A 12,123-nucleotide genomic window follows, 5' to 3' on the forward strand; every position below is an offset into this window, starting at 1 on the left:
TAAATAATTTAAATGACATGAAAATAAGGTTAGACCATAAATATGCACAAACTATTGCAATTGAAACATATCATAAGACTTGTGAAAGATTTAATTTTAAAGCACACAACATATGATAACAAATAGTTGGTTTGAGTACAAACACATTCTAACTAGTTAGCATGCATTTTTATGTGAAGTTATTGAACCAGTTATGTAATTTAAAACCATATAGTATACAATAATAATAATAAGGCAAGAGATAAAAGAATTTTTTATTTGAAAGAATTTCTTGCCAAAAGTACATGTAAATAAATATATATGTATATAATAAATATATACCCCCTTTAGTATGTTGTCAAGAAATATTGGGGGTGCTTGCTGAAAAAAGAAACTTTATAGATCATGCAAGCAAGCAAACATTATTTTGGTTTATCAATTAAGCACATACTAAAATATAACCAGAAAACCACAACCATAATGATCCTAAAAATTTAACAATCACATGTAAGATCATATGAAAAATCAAATGACTGTGGCAAATCAACATGTTTTAGATTATGATTTTCGATAAAATATTTCATTCAAGCACATGCCACACTTGATTTAAAACAAATCTAATCTAAAGAGTGTTGGTGAGCATAATAGGGTAGGATTTAATTTTGGATGCTCCCTCTATCGATTTGAATTCATGCTTAGATATAGCGAATTGCTTATACTAAACAAAGATTAATTTCATTAAGTGTGCCAAGTAGTATAAGGAATCATTTTTAAGTCTTTTAAAATGAATATACTTGAGTAAGATTTATTCATTTTACCATTCGACCAGTATAATTATCCCAATAGGTCACACATGCATCATAAAATATATACTAAGACATGAGATAAAGCACTTAACCAAGAACAATCCATATCAAAACATAGAGCTTTAAAAGCGGGATATGATGTTGAGTGTTCTTAGAATAGCCTCAATATTCAAAAAGTAAAGCATAATGCATATGAGTTCTTTATGCTCTTTTTCTAGGGATGGAGCTGAATTCCTCTAACTATTCGATGATTATGTTATGATGAAATTTAATATTCAATTAGTTTTCACTCATCCTTTCAAAAAGATTTTAACATTTATTCAATTATAATCATCTTTGTACAATGTTTTACTTTGAAAAAATTCTTGTCAAAATTTCAACAGCATGCCGTCTGTAAATCGGACATTTTCCGATAAAACCTGTACCTGATAAATGGTTGTTCTGAACAAAGCATTCATATAAAGCATGCAACAATCTAAATTCAACTACTAGCATGCTGATTACGCATCACAATTACGTAACTAGGCATTTGAAATTCACGCATTAAAGAGCCTAATTTTAATTAAATGCCTAATTATGTATAATATTTTGACCATCGAGTTCAATTGTTAATTTTAAGATAATTATCCCAATACTATCGTGAATTTACGGATCTTCTTGTTTTATTATTACAGGATAATTTTTGGATCTTAAAACCAAAATTAAAAATACACGTGTGTGTACGTGAGATAGAATCCGAATCAAGATCGTGACCAAGTAGAGGTGTCGTGTACGTGAGCACCAAAAGTATGCGCCAAAGACTCTCTTGGACATGTAATATATATATATATATATATATATATATATATATATATATATATCGTGCGTATAGTGAGCTTTAAAATTAAATCGAGTTGGCATGTGAATAGTGCCATGCAAAGAAAGTGAGAGAAACCCGTGGGCATCCATGCAAAAAAAAAAAAAAGAGTAAAGTCAAAATGTGTGGGCTGCATTTTAGATGGAAAATCCAATTTTGAAAAGTCAAAATTGGTAAGCTGCAGGCAATTTAAATGGAGAGCTGGGCTTTTCGGTTATGTGTGTGTGTGTTATTGAACCAAAGCAATTCAAAGGAGAAGTGACCCGGCCATGCAACACAAAGTGGGCCGTGGGCTTTTGAAGAGAGAGTCGTGCGCTGGGTTGAATAAGAGGGCAGAGAAGGTTTACAAAGAGGAGCATGTGCTGGGGACTATAGAGGGAAAAAAGGGTTGAATATTATTTGGACCGGAGAAATAAAAAATAGGGTTTCATTATAACTGGAGGCCGTGCGCAAGAAAACAAGGTAGGTTTTGGAGAGTAGGTTTTGGAGAGTATCTTCTACTGGGAGGCCGTGCGCAAGAAAACAAGGTAGGTTTTGGAGAGTAGGTTTTGGAGAGTATCTTCTACTGGGAGGCCCAACACAAGGCCAGCAAAGGAGAGGTGTCGGTGCGCAGAAAATTAAAATTTTTTCTGAATTGGAAGGCGGCGAACAACGGCGGTTTTTGAGGTGTTTGCGACGTGCGACGGCATTATTGCGAGTGTTGATTTTTTCCGTACGCTCCAAATAGAAGAAAATATGATGAAATCTGTTATGTTGAATTTAATTTTCGTAATTAACTAATTTTTGTATTCTAGGAAAACGATGTAGTTCGATTTTAAACTATGCTTGCTCGTTGATGCTAATCTGAAGTAGTTTTCCTTTATGTTTTTTTGAGTTATTCTATGCTTAATACTTTTAATTAACTGGCCATTAATTAATTGATATTAGTCTTGTGATTTGCTACCGAAATGGGAGATTACAGGATAGATTTTGGATAATTCAGTGTAGGTAAATATAGAGATCGAAAGACTTGTATGAACCTACGTAGCATAAAAAAAATCGAGGGTCTTAGTGCATTCTTGTGTTATGAATTTGCATAATCTTATGTTAAATGATAATCAAAAATAGGTTCTAATTAGCTATCGAAAGAGACTTTTGGAAAAATTGAGGATTTGCTAACAAACAGAGAAAACGAATTTGAATTAGCTACATGAGTAAAGCATAGTGAGAAATTAGGTAAAATCGGTTTCCTAGAAGTTTTTACCATTAGTAATTTGATACGCAACATCCAGTTTTAAATTCTCTTAAATAGTTTATTTAAAGTAGATTTGTTTAAATTTCGCAGTCTAAAATTATTAATTTTTCTAAATAAAATCAAGGTTATTATAAATTCGGTACTTGGTAAAATTAAGACATCAATCCATGAGGACGATACTCTACACATCATTATATTATAAAACTACGATACTTTGCACTTGCAGTTTGCACTGATCAAGTTTTTGACGTTGTTACCGGGGATTGAGTTTTTCTTATTTTTGCCAATATCGATACGAAGTAATCTTGGTTTTAATTTAGAATTTTATTTTAATATTTTTCATTTTATTTCATTTTATTTTATTTTATTATTAGTTTTTTTTATCTTCTTTATTTCAGGTGTGTTTTTTATGTTGGATGCGCCGTGCTATAAATTGTGTCATTATTCCTTTTGATCCGGAGATTAAAAGAACGCTCAGAACACTAAGGAAAAAGATGGTACTAGCCATGGAGAATGGACAAGATAATGTGCAGCCACGTGCCTTGAATGATTATGTGCGACCAGTTGTGAATGACAACTATTCAGGTATCAGACGACAGCCCATTAATGCCAACAATTTTGAGCTCAAACACGCATTAATCAGCATGGTGCAATAGGCCCAATTCAATGGATCACCACTTGATGATCCCAATATCCATCTAGCGATGTTTTTGGAGATTTGTGACACTGTAAAGATCAAGAATATGAATAGTTAAGAACACTGGATAGTTTTGAGTTCAGCGCAATGTTGTAAATCATAAAGGCATATTGGGATGAATTTTATAAGATAATGAGAGCATTTAATTTATATAGTTATGAAAGAGTAATGCAGTAGAGACCCAAACTGTAATAAGCTGAGTTCATCGACAAAGAGTCACATTCGTTGACGAATTCCTTAAGAGCCTCGTCGACGAAATTCAGAGTCTCGTTGACGAGGAAATACCAAGCGGGTCAGTAAAAATATCTGGATTGGGCTCGGCGACGAAGGTATGGCCTCGTCGATGAGTTGTGTGGTGGATTCGTTGACGAGTTGGACTTGGTCAAAGGCCCTATAAATATCATTTTGGTTGCTCAAGGCTAAGGTTGCTTCCCAAAAGCTCTCTCTCTCTCAGCCAACGAAATCTCTCTCTCTCTCTCTCTCTCTCCGATTCTTCATCGTTCGTCGTCCGTTTCCAAAAAATAGAGGGTACTGCGTGGATTAGAAGATGAAACTTTACCATTTTAGCGGATCGAATCATCGTTTCGGAGATTTTCGGGTTTTTCTCAAAAATCGAGGTAAGGATCTGATTTCAATATTTATTGGATATTTGGATAGTAGTCAAAAATATAGCAAGGTTATAATCTGTGATTTTAGGTTTCCTGGATCCCGGGTTGTCGGTTTGGATCGTTTCCGAATGTAGTTTCGTTTCGAGTTTAAGGTAAGGGGAAATTGATTACAACAGCATTTTTGGAAAACTAAACCGCTAAAAAGTTAATTTATATTTATATGTATGATTTAACTGCTTATTTGCTAAATTCTACCGAGTAGAAATGCCGGTTTTACGATTTTATGATTTTTGGTAAAAATGAAGATTTTGACATATGATCTCAAACGTCGTGAAAACTACTTATTTGCATTTATATTGTAATAGGAGATGCTTGAATCTTTTACTTTTTCATTTAAATGATGTTTACTGGATTTTTATCGTTTAGCGAATTTTTGGATTAAACTCGTGTGATATATGTTGAAATGGAAATGTATGAATTTTCTATACTATTGATATAGATTATGGGAGCGGAGTTCCAATTTGTCATACTGGAAATGTGGAAAACAAAGGTCGGTTATACACCGAGCTATATATATGTAAAAAGGGTAAACCGAGTGGATAGGCGCCGGTTTGAACCCGATGTGATTATTTGAATTTGTGAAAATACTGGAATTGCACATGTTACTATATTTTGCTATAAATATATGATAAATAGAACCACAACTTGCTACTATAAGGAGTTGAAAGATACTCTAGTAATAGGGATTGACAGATACTCCAATGTAAGAAGGTGAAAAAGCTTCATGAATGGAGTTGAAAGATACTCCTAATGGCAGGGAATATTCCTCAGTTGGAAGGGTACAGTGCAATCACTCATGTTTAAAATTAGTGTGAATACATAGATAGTCGGCTAGCTGGTGTAATGAAACCACTAGTAAAATAATAAACCAGATGGGGGCAGTCGGACTATATATAGATATATACTTGACATATGCTTGCACAAACAAGGCATTGTTGGAGATATCAGCGCATAACCTGTGCCACGGGGTAAATAGGCAATACATGTATGACAAGCTGGTCGTTGTTCTAATATCCATATGAATGATTTAAATACTTGATGTGCAGATATATGTTATATGACATAGTATTATAAACAAATGTTTCAAAAGTATGAGTTTGTATAAAAATGTGCATATATGCAGTCACACACTGTTGTAACCCTTTCTTCCTTATTTAGAGGTGTCTCACCCTATTATACAATCTTTGTTTTCAGGTCCATCAATATGTCGGTCTTAGCGTATAAAGGGCCTGGGGAGATTATTTTTGGTTAGCTTACACAAGCATTTGAATCTTGTATTAAACTTCGATGAAGTTACCTTTTTGGAGGGTTGTAATAACAGGATTTATTCTATGTCTAAATTTATGTAAAACGGTGTGGATGTATTAGTAAACTCTTGTATAAGATTGATAGAAATCCCAATAGATGTTTATGTTTTTCCGCAACATTTACATCGTAATTATGTATGATTTATACCCTTATGTCCCTGGTTAGGGTGGGTTGTTTACGTATCTTGAACAGGTACAAGTATTTTGTATGAGTTAGTGACACTTGGGTACGTATAAAGGGTCAGGTCGTTACAATTGGTATCAGAGCCATAGCCAGTCAGAAGTATGATTCGATACATGCTGCTTGGTTAGGGATATGTTCTAGACTTAGGAGTTGCTAGTTCTGTAGTTTAGAATATACCAGAGTATAAGACATGGATACGATCTCGGGTTTTGTTTTGTATACCTAGAGACGAAATCCATTGGCAGACTTTTGTGTTTTTCTGGATCATTCGAAGGGTTCAGAAAATCATGGCAATCTATTGATAGTATTGTTTCTAAGGGAAAGGGCAGAACTTGAGTTAGAAGGATGATGTTAAATTTATGTAGTACATCGATATTCAGGATGTGGATTTAAGGGAATTGAATCCATAGTATAGTAGCATTAGGTGATGCTTAGGCTATTACCTTCTAATGGATTCTCGTAAATTTTTTCAAGATGGAAACCAGGGATATTACTGCCAACGTGGGTGGCAGTAGTAGTGAGGGTGCCGACCCCGAGGCTGGTAATGACTCTACTAGTGTGTTGCGTGACTTTGCACAACAGCTTATAACTGAGGTAGTGCGGACAAATAGGGGCAGGATCATCCTACAATTGAGTTGGGTTGCTCTATTGAGTAGTTCACCACGTTGAAGCCCTCGACTTTTGTGGGCAATATAGATCCAGTTCGTACTGAGCATTGGATCTAGGAAATCGAGAAGATCCTAGATGTGTTGAACTGCACTGAGAAGCATAAAGTCGCCTTCACCACGTTCAAGTTGGCAGGGGAGGTTGAGAGATGGTGGGTGTTTGTAAAGTAGATGGAAGACCACCAACCGATACCGATAGCGTTGACGTGGGCCCAATCCAAAGAGCTCTTCTTTAAACGTTATTTTTCGGCCACAATTAGAAATGCGAAGATGGAGGAATTCATGAATCTGATTCAGGGATCGCTGACAGTGCAGTAGTACGCTGCCAAATTCCAGGAGCTGTCTCTATTTGCTCCATTCGTGATTCCTGATGAAGTGATGAAGGCTTGGAAGTTTCAAAGGGGTCTGAGGAGCGAGATCAGTTAGCAGAAGACGATCTTACAGTTGCAGGACTTTGCTACGTTAGTTAATAAAGCCACGGTAGCAGAGAAGTGTTTGTTAGAGGACATAGAGGTTCAGGTCATGAAGAAGAGGCCAGCGCCTCCTAGTTCTTCATCTGGGGCAAAGCAGGGTAATTGGAAGAAGAACAGTGGTGGCATGCCTTAGAACACCACACGTTTTCAACGTTGCCCTTTGCATGGAAAGAGACACTCGGGGCAATGTTGGTTGTCTACGGGGGCGTGTATGCGGTGTGGTAGGCAAGGGCACCAGATGAGAGACTGTCCGATGCAGGGAAATAGTGGAGCCTCACAACAACCATACAGAGGGAATGCTCCAACACAACGTGGTAGTCAATAGGGGGGTACGGCCCAGGCAAGGGTGTATTCTCTAACTCTTGGTGACGTTGAGAATGCTGGTGACGTAGTCATAGGCATCATTTACACGCTTTCTCATGAAGCTGTTATATTATTTGATTCTAGGGCAACACATTCTTTTATTTCCTGAGGTTTTGTTAAACTGTGTGGATTAGAGGTGCAATTATTAGATTATAAACTGGTGGTGGCTACACCGTCTGGATCTGTGGTCAGGTGTAGCAAGGTAGTTTGTGACTTCCCGATTGAAATTCAAGGAAGGGTGCTACCAGTTGACCTTATGGTATACGACATGTATGGCTTGATATCATCTTAGGGATGGACTGGTTGTCATCCAATTATGCCAGTATTGATTGCCATAGGAGGGAGGTGTTGTTTAGATTGCCAAGAAAGCAGGAATTTCAGTTCCTTGGATCGTGTGTGCATTCTACACCATGTATCCTTTCTGCTATGCAAGTTAGAAGGCTACTCCTTAAAGGGTGCCAATGATATCTGGCATTTGTGAAAGACACGCCAGTGGAAGAACGAGAATTGAGATGATTGCTGTAGTGCACGAGTTCCCTGACGTGTTTCCAGAGGACTTGCCAGGGTTACCTCCTGACCGTGAGGTGAAATTTGCCATCGAATTAGCTCCAAGTACGGCGCCGATATCAAAAGCTTCGTATCGAATGGCTCCAGCCGAATTAAGAGAGTTGAAAGAACAACTTCAGGAGCTGCTTGACAAGGGATACATTCGACCTAGTGTTTCTCCTTGGGGAGCACCAATGTTATTTATGAAGAAGAAGGATTGGTCGATGAGAATGTACATTGACTAGCGAGAATTGAATAAGGTGACGATAAAGAATAAATATCCGCTACCCAGGATCAACAATTTGTTTGACCAACTTTAGGGCACGCAGGTCTTCTCCAAGATTGACCTACGATCTGGGTATCACCAGTTGAAGGTGAAAGTAGAAGATGTCTCGAAAACTGCATTTCGAAACCGGTATGGCCATTTTGAATTTATGGTTATGCCTTTTGGTTTGACTAATGCACTTGCAGCATTTATGGATTTGATGAACATGGTCTTCCATGAATATCTAGACCGGTTCGTTGTGGTATTTATCGATGATATCCTAGTGTATTCCAGGAGTGCTACAAAACATGAAGTTCATTTGAGGCTAGTATTGCAAATGCTTAGAGATAAGATGTTGTATGCTAAACTAACGAAGTGCAAGTTCTGGCTTGAATAGATTGCATTTCTGGGGCACGTGGTGTCTAAAGAAGGTATATCCGTGGACCCGTGTAAGATTGAAGTAGTAGTGGACTGGACAAGACCGAAGAATGTTCAGGAGATCAGAAGTTTTTTTGGTCTTGCAGGTTACTGTCGTCGATTTGTGGAAGGGTTCTCCAGTTTAGCAGGTCCTTTGACGAAACTCACGCGGAAGAACGTGAGGTATAATTGGACAGATGAGTGCGAGCTGAGTTTACAAGAGCTGAAACGGCGACTGGTCACTACTCCAGATCCGACTCTTCCATCTAGTGATAGTGACTTTGTTATTTATAGTGATGCTTCAAAAAAGGGTCTTGGCTGTGTTTTAATGCAGCAGGGCAAAGCAGTTGCTTATGCTTCTCGTCAACTCAAAGAATTCGAGAAGAACTACCCGACGCATGATTTAGAATTAGCAGTGGTAGTGTTTGCACTGAAAATTTAGAGGCACTACTTGTACGGTGATAGGTGTGAGATTTTTGCCGACCATAAAAGTCTTAAATACTTTTTCACCCAGAAGGAGCTCAATATGAGACAACGCAGGTGGCTTGAGTTGAGTAAAGACTATGAATGTACTATTAGCTATCACCTAGGAAAAGCGCTGATGCTCTGAGTCGGAAGTCTGTTGATGCATTAGTCTCAGCCTTGGAGGTTCAGCATAAGATCTGTATGGATCTTGAGAGGTTGAGTTTGGAGGTAGTAGAAGGAAACCATCAGACCATCCTTGCTAGCTTGGTGGTACAACCAACTTTGCAGGAGAGGATCCGTGTGGCGCAGAAGGAGGATCCCGAGTTGGTTGAAGTTATAGAAGGAGTTCAGAAGGGGTTAAAGTCGGATTTCAGTATCTCTGACGATGGGATATTTGGATTTCGCGGCAGGGTGTGTGTACTGAATGATGCTGGGATTAGACGGGTCATTCTAGAGGAGACACATCATTCACTTTATACTGTACATCCTGGTAGTACAAAAATGTTTCGGGATTTTAGGGAATCTTTCTGGTGGTCCAACATGAAAAGAGAGATCGCTCATTTTGTAGAGCAGTGCCTGACATGTCAGCGGATCAAAGCGGAACATCAGAGGCCGGCAAGACCACTTCAGCCACTTGACATCCCTGAGTGAAAGTGGGAACACGTCTCGATGAATTTTGTGACAGGTTTACCTGTAGCGGTGCATGGGCAGAATGCCATATGAGTTATAGTAGATCGGTTGACAAAGACTGCACATTTTATTCCAATCAGAGTCAACTACTCTCTGAATAGGCTGGTAAAACTTTATGTGCAGGAGGTGATACGACTTCCTGGTGTCTCTATATCTTTTGTTTCAGATCGGGATCCGCATTTTACATCTCGTTTCTGGAAGAGTTTACAGGATGCCTTGGGATCACGATTGACATTTAGTACATTTCGATGAACATCCAAAGAGTTGTTCAAATGTAAACTTAAAGGAACTAAAAAAGAATAGAGGGTATAGAGAACATAACTCCAAAATGAAAACTTTCTCACAAGTTTGAGAAGAACGAGAAGGCGAGGAGAGTTACTTATAAAAGAAGTGATAGTATAAAGAAGGAAGTAAAAGATTAGCATAGACCACGAGGCATCTTATATATAGCAAAAAATCTTGGAAAGGTAAAGTACCCGGGCTAAATGGTCGAAAGGATGAGTACTTAAATACGAATTGACCGTAGAGGGAAGCTCGCCTACAAAGGCCTGGATGGCATTTCTCCCCTAGCCTATATGATTGGAGGATGGGACCAGCTATTTCATCTTTAATTCTGATCATCTCTCTCGTCTTTCACTGCTATTTGTCTATATCAGAAGGAAAGAAATCAATCTCAACAATGGATAGAGTAAAAGCAGTAATTCCTCGACATGAGAACAGGCTTTTTTGGGGAGTAGCCTCTTTTTCCCATTACTTACTAGGGCAATTCCTCGCACATAATTAAGGGAGCCATTGAAAGGTGACTAAAATACTAGAAACGGGGACTACCTGAGCTAAAATTGTGAATGAAAAAGCGTGGTGAGAATTCTCAACCTAAGATATGTTATTAGAAAATATTTTTAATGAAAAGTTCACTGACTTTTTGTGCATGCTAAGTTCATGAGGCTTGGTACCCATTTGATGAGCACTACTTATGAGGTAAGAAGAGATGATCCATGCTTACCAAAAAAGGTCCAAACTAATAAGATCTACTCACAAGGCTTAACGCCCATTTGATGAGCATTGCTCACTAAGAAGGCCTAACTGATGAGCAGTGCTCATGAGGCAAGGAGAAGTGAGCCATATTCACTAAGAAAAAGGCAATTGATGAGCTCTACTTACGAGGTTTGACGCTTATTTGATAAGCACAACTCATGAGGTAAGAAGGGGTGAGCCTTGCTCACCAAGGAAAGGCCCAACTGATGAGATTTGCTCATGAGGCATAATGCCCATCAAATAAGCATGACTTATGAGTTAAGAAGAGGTAAACACTGCTCACTAAAAAGAAAAAAAGGCCTAACTTGATGAGTTTAGCTCATCAAAAGCTACTTACCAAGTAAAGGCACAGAAATTGAATTTTGCGTGGCTAAAGAGCTACTAGACTGGTGAGAAACAAAGGCTACTTAGCTAAAAGTTGTTCGATAAAAAGTTGCTTGATAAAAAGCTAAAAGGAAAACTTTGACAAGGCAATAACTTGAGAATTAGCTTGGATAATAAGCCCAACCGGTCAAATATCCCTTATTTGGCTTTGATGGAGCCAAAATTTAAGCCAATTGGATCATAAATTATCCAATAGGCTCTGATGGAGCTAAAATTTCAGCTAATCATTTCGGATAGTGAGCCAATAGGCTCAAATCTCCCTTTATTTGGCTTGGATGGAGCCAGAGTTTAAGCCAATAAGCTAGGAGTTCATCCAATTGGCTAAAAAACGGAGCTAGAATTTAAGCCAATCAGCTCGAATAGTGAGACAAAATAGCTTGAATCTCTTTCACACGGCTCGACTAAAGTTAGCAAGTGGTCTAACCAACTTAGTGCATTGGGAAGACAAAAACAACTCGGTAGCTCAGGGAAAACCAAAAACGATTTGATGATTTTGGAAAGACACAAATGGCTCAGTGGCTTAGGGAGGATGAAAATGGCTTGGTGACTCAAGAAAGACAAAAACGGTTAGGTGGCTTAGGTAAGATGAAAATGGCCCATGGTTCAATTTTCCTAATACTAGCTCAGTGGCTTGGTTTCTCCTAAATGACTTCGGTCAAGATAAAGTTGGTCAATAGTTTAGTATATTGGCTTGGCTAAACTGATTACTTAAAATCATCTCCAATTGAATCACTAGATGGCTTGGCAACTTGTTTGAAAACCAAGTCGAAACGAAAATCACTATCCAAAGTGGAATATATGCTACTCTCAAGCCAAAAAAATAATAATTCCAAGGCTTAGGAGTGGGGAGGGGGTGGGGGAACTGGTATGACACAAATTTGAAGCATTAACTTAGCAAAGCATTAAGAACAAACAATAAAAATCAGGGTCTTAAGGTATTAAAAGCACCGATTAGCCAAAGTTAAAGGGAAGAATATTACATTCAATTTCCCTTAACAATGACCCCTGAAACAAAATGTAATCCCCATGATCCTAATGATTCCTCATTGACGAGGAATTAATGAGGGGAGAAACTGCATGCTCATAAAA

This window comes from Malania oleifera, chromosome 1 (genome assembly GCF_029873635.1).
Source record: "Malania oleifera isolate guangnan ecotype guangnan chromosome 1, ASM2987363v1, whole genome shotgun sequence".
NCBI lineage: Eukaryota > Viridiplantae > Streptophyta > Magnoliopsida > Santalales > Ximeniaceae > Malania > Malania oleifera.